Here is a 6,022-nt window from a genome sequence, read left to right on the forward strand (position 1 = left end):
AGGATTTCGTGGGGAAGGGGATGAGGACAAAAGCTGGGGTATTGGATAGGAGGCAGGGTATGGTAGGAGGCTTATATATGGAATGGGTGGATTGATTTCAACCGTTGGATGAGGCGAGATGGACGGCTTGGATCTGAAGGTTTAAAAGAAACGTCGTCGTTTGGCTTAGTAGGGGTCAGATTTGGTTCGGGTAGCGGGTCGGGTAATGGGAGTTATGGGTGAGAGATCCGGACCGTTGGTTTGAACGGTCGTGATGGATTGGCATTGAAACGACGTAGTTTTGGTGTTAAACTACGTCGTTTTGTGGCCTGGGGTGGGCTGTTCGGACTGGTGGCTTGGGCTGTTCATTTGGGCCTCAGATTTTGAAAATGGGAATTGGCCCAAATTCATTTAAAACAAGTTTCAACCTCTTTTTCTTTATTTCTAATTTTCTTAAACACACAACCTAATTAAATAAAACTAAACACCATTAATTAACACTTAACGTATTTATTACACGCAATATAAAAAATGTCAAAAGTAGGTAAAATTAAACAAGGCAACAAATCAGGACAAACAAAATGCGTACTTTGTGATTTTCCATTTAACAACCGGATTACGGTTTAAATTACGCATGACATATACATTTTTTGTATTTTGTTTCAATAAAAATAAAAATGGACAAAAAATCATAAATAATTAACAAAGTGCCATGTAAAATCCAAAAATTGTACAGCATGACCATTTGTTATTATTTTTATTTCTTTTGGAGCGATTGTCGCGTAAAAACAAAAATCACGTGCTCACAGCTGCCCCTCTTTGTTCGGAAACACGAAGGGTTTTCGTGCAAAGATAAAGTGAGCGGATATGAGCGATTTTTGTCTATGGACTACTCCGTGTGAAGCATGTTTTGAAAGATCTGACCGAATCTTTGCTTCAAAGATTTTCTACATATCCTGGGCTAAACAGGAATCAGGTCAATGTAGTTCGGGAAATTCTTGATAGCTGGGACTACCATGGGACTGCAATGCTTGCTGTTACTGCTGTTGCTGTGGTCACCACTGCTTTACTGACTGCCTTATTATAACCAAAGAAAAATTAAAACTTAACTAAACACTTATATGCATGTCAACTGCTAGTTACAAGATTCCTATCTATGATTCTTTGCGACTTGATCATGGGTCTTAGCTGATTTTGCTTGGAGACTTCGATCCGAATCTTGATGCTTGCGAGTTGTAGGTGCTTGTTTAATTTCTGGGATACTCAGTGACTGGCAGAGTTCTGGACCTCAATCAAATCTTGGAGCGATCCGCCTTCCATTTTCTCCGGTATCTCGGGACATCTTCTTTTTTTGTCTTTTTCTTCTTAGATTCCGAGTTAAGACTCATCTCGTGGGTCATTTCGATCTATGTGGCTCGAGGTTAGACCTGCGGGAAAAAACAAACGAACGAAATTTTCTGCCCCAGTTTCACTAGGAAATTTCGTGAATTATTCTCCGGGAAGTTCATAAAATTGATGAAAGAAGGTATGAATGCTTAGTTCAGGGTTGGAGCCCTAATACCGACTAGCTGGGAGAAGTTCAGTTTAGAGTTAAAACTCTAATACCGACCAACTGGGGAAAGTTCAGTTTAGGGTTTAAAACCCTAATGCTGACTGCATGAAAAAGCTCAGTTTAGGGTTTAAAACCCTAATGCTGGCTAAATGGAAAAAGTTCAGTTTAGGGTTTAAAACCCTAATGCTGACTAAATGGAAAAAGTTCAGTTTAGGGTTTAAAACCCTAATGCTGACTGAGAGGAAAGAGTTCAGTTTAGGGTTTTAAAACCCTAATGCTGATTGCATGGAAAAGCTCAGTTTAGGGTTTAAAACCCTAATGCTCACTAAAGGAAAAATTCAGTTTAGGGTCTAAAACCCTAATGTTGATTGAAAGGAAAGAGTTCAGTTTAGGGTTTAAAACCCTAATGCTGATTGCATGGAAAAAACTCAGTTTAGGGTTTAAAATCCTAGTGCTGGCTGAATGGAAAAAGTTCACTTTAGGGTTTAAAACCCTAATGCTGACTGATTGGAAAGAGTTCTCGGGTTATGCCGAAAAGATTCATCGAGTTATGCCGGGAGGATTCATCGGGTTATGCCGGGAGGATTCATCGGGTTATGCCGGAAAGATTTATCGGATTATGCCGAAAAGATTCATCGGGTTATGCCGAGGGGATTCATCGGGTTATGCCGGGAGGATTCATCGGGTTATGCCGGGAGGATTCATCGGGTTATGCCGGGAGGCTTCATCGGGTTATGCCGGAAAATTCATCGGATCATGCCGGGAAGATTTATCGGGTTATGCCGGGGAGATTCATCGGGTTATGCCGGGAGGCTTCATCAGGTTATGCCGGAAAATTTGTCGGATCATGCCAGGAGGGTTTATTGGGTTATGCCGAAAAATTCATCGGGTTATGCCGAAAAAATTCATCGGGTTATGCCGAAAAGATTCATCGGGTTATGCCGAAAAGATTCATCGGGTTATGCCGGGAGGATTCATCGGGTTATGCTGGGAAGATTCATCGGGTTATGCCGGGAAGATTTATCGGATCATGCCGGGAAGGTTTATCGGGTTATGTCGAGGGGATTCATCGGGTTATGCCGGGAGGATTCATCGGATCATGCCGGGAAGGTTTATCGGGTTATGCCGAAAAGATTCATCGGGTTATGCCGAGGGGATTCATCGGGTTATGCCGGGAGGATTCATCGGAACATGTCGGGAAGGTTTATCGGGTTATGCCGAAAAATTCATCGGGTTATGCCGGGGAGATTCATCGAGTTATGCCGGGAGATTTATCGGGTTATGCCGGGAGGATTCATCGGGTTATGCCGGGAAATTCATCGGGTTATGCCGGGAGGCTTCATCGGGTTATACCGAGGATTTGGGTAGATAAAGCTCCTTGGGTTATGCCAGGGAGATCCGTGGTTTATACCGGGATAGTCGAGGAATGAGGTCCTACGCTACCATCGGATCATTTTTTTTTTATCAAAATGCACGAAAATATTATGGGAAACTTACCTTTGGTCGTTTTCCGCTGTAAGGTTGTTTCAATGCTTGCACGCTTTATTTCTTTTGGGCTACACCTGCTTCTTGCACAGCTGCTTTGTGTCGCACCTGTCTCAATTTCCCTAAACAAAGAAAAATTGTTAGTTTGAAAACGGCGGTTGGTTTGGGGACCTTGACTGTTCCAATTGCTTTGTCTTGGCCTAATTCTTATGGAGAAAATCTGCCATTGATTGGATCCACATGCGAAACCCTTTGGACTACTCAGACTTGCGTTTGCAGATTTTGTGATGATTTGCCTTGTAAGGCTTTGGTTTTTTTTTTTTTCGTCCCGTTTTGCTTGGGGATTTTCGGTGGGGATTTTATTAGGGAGACTCTGTGGGGATTTGTACAAGGGAATCTCCGTGGGCATTTGTCCAATGCGAACTCTGTGAGTATTGTTTTTTTTTTATTATTATTGTAGCAAACTTGCCGGGGATGTGCTGGGGTGGACCTCTTTGGGGAATTTTACAAGGGGAGACTCCGTGGGGATTTGTAACAAGGGATACCCTGTGGAGATTTGTCGGTTTTGGAAGAAAATCAACTACCATGCCCAGTCGGGATGGGACTGACACGCCACTGAGGTCGTACATTTTATTTGACTCTTGCCAAACGGAGCCCTGTAAAAAAAACGGTCCTGCCACCTTCCTTTGTAATTGTTACGGGATTAAGAGTTAGATCAAAAGGACTCAAAGAAAACTATGTAAAGGAAAGCATATTAGTTTAAAGAGAAGCGTCCCTTTCGGGAAGAGAAGAAGGACTTATCTGGAGTGTATGCTGGCTTCAACTAACATGACATGCCTTTTGGACTGGATGCCCGACCTTCAAGAAACTGCACTTCCTCATGAATCAAAACAGATCTATGTTTTTTTTTCAAAACCCGGGAACCTTGCCAGGACTTTCTGAGGTGGAATCATCTTTTTGGCCGACAACGCCCTTTGCGGGTTTTCGCTAGTCGACCTCTCTCATTTCCCTTCTTACTGTCGCCTGCTAGCACTCTTTGCGAGTTTTTACTAAACAAGCTCTCTCATTTTTGACTTCCCTTCTCGCGTCGCCTCACGGTGCCCAAAGGTTTTCACCGACAAGACTCTCTCATTTTATTCTCCTCATTTTGTCGTATCAGACCCAAATAATTCCATCTTCTCATTTTGAAACGCTTTGTTGATTGATCAGAAGGACTTGGACAAAGGCTTGGGGTGAAAAGAATGTGGATTGAACTACAACTTTGGAATCTATTGGGCGGGATCATGGCCGAATCATTATAACTTCTGCCCCAGTTTTACTTTCGGGGGAATTCCTGGATTTTATTTTGATGTGACTGAACCCCAAGGAGAGGTTGCCTACGTATCCTTTCGGAATCAAGTCAGACGTAGTTCATACAACTTTTGTTTTTGGATTTTTTTTTTGTTTTTCTGATTTGCTTTGTTTTTCGCTTCCCTTCCTTTTTTCATTTTCATTGTCTTTTTTTTTTTGTATATATATTTTCTTATTTTTCCAATTCTTTCTTCTTCTTTTTTTTTCATTTTTTTTCAATAATATTTTCAGGTTCCAGAGAGGGTAATCCAAGAAGAGTAACCAGCTCAAATGGGTTTGCAAAGGGTTAATAGTGTTTGGGTAGCGAGAATGAAAGCCTTCGTCATCTCAAACTGTGCAAAGATATCGCCAGAGTGATTTAGACATATCACTGCACCTGCTTTCCAAGCAAGGCTGACGTCGTTTCTTTCGACGTCGCCCAGATACAAATGCTCCATTTGGTAACGTTTTTCAATGACGTATGGACCCTTCTTTCTTGGTACAATTGCTCGTGACAAACCGCAGTTATTAAGGTTATCATTCTGTACGGGTCTAAGCCCATTTACTGCTCTCAAACTCTGCTTTAGTGACGGACATTTTCCAAACCATGAACCAATTTTCTTTAGTTGTTCCTACTTTTCAAATTCTTTATATCTCAAATTTTGACTCATTATTTGAAGTATGATCGGAGTTCTCGTGATTCGGGCATGAAGTCCGCAAACATGTCATGTTATTTAAAGCTGCATTTATCAGAATTGAAGAGAACACAAAAGAAAACATAGAAGAAGAAAGTGAGTAATCAAGCATGATTTCATTTCTTGGCATTTTGGGGAAGATAAGGAAAAAGGTTGACATTCAAGAAATTAAAAACATGAAACTGAAGAAAAACATCTGAGTCACACTCTAGGGTAACTCGTGATGCAGAGAAAGTGGCAAGACAGGTTCATTAGGACTTCCGTTTCATCAAGAATGGCGTAGCCTTCTAGTTTTGAAGCTTGGTGCTTGGTCCCATGTACGATACTTCAACGGTGCTAGTGCCCTCTCCTGGCTGGACCATGTGTATTTCGCATAGCTTTTCCCTTGTCGCCTCACATATTTCCTCACTCTCGTCGAGCGGGGACACCTTATCATCTCCCTCTTTGTTGTATTTTGGCTCCTGTGGTATGCGTCCGACAAACACTGGCTCGTTCGGCCAAGGTGGTTTGATCGTCCCCCATACCATGGAGGCCTGCTTGAATACATCGCTTATTCCTTTTTCTTGCTCCGAAGTTACCCTGGGTCCCTTTTCTGTATCAGCAATAGCAATTATGGCTTTAAGTGTCGGATCAACTTCCTCGTCTTCACAAATCATCCCAACTATCGGCCCGTTGTTGTGGGCGGGCAGCGGATTATTGGTCACATTTGGGATATCCTCGTCTCTTAACACAATCTTCCCTTGGTCTAACAGATTCTCTACAGCTTGTTTCAATGTCCAATAGTCGTTGGTGTCGTGCCCTTCTACCCCTGAATGGTATGCACATCTGACACCCCGCTGATATGATGGTGATCCCGGGTTCTGCCCGTTTGGTGGTATGGGCTGCAACAAATTCATTTGGACAAGCTTAGGGAATAGGGCGGAATAGGGTTCACCGATTGGTGTGTCGTTGGGTATCCTGGGTGGTTCCCGAGGACAGAAAT

Source organism: Nicotiana sylvestris, chromosome 9 (genome assembly GCF_000393655.2).
Source record: "Nicotiana sylvestris chromosome 9, ASM39365v2, whole genome shotgun sequence".
Lineage (NCBI taxonomy): Eukaryota > Viridiplantae > Streptophyta > Magnoliopsida > Solanales > Solanaceae > Nicotiana > Nicotiana sylvestris.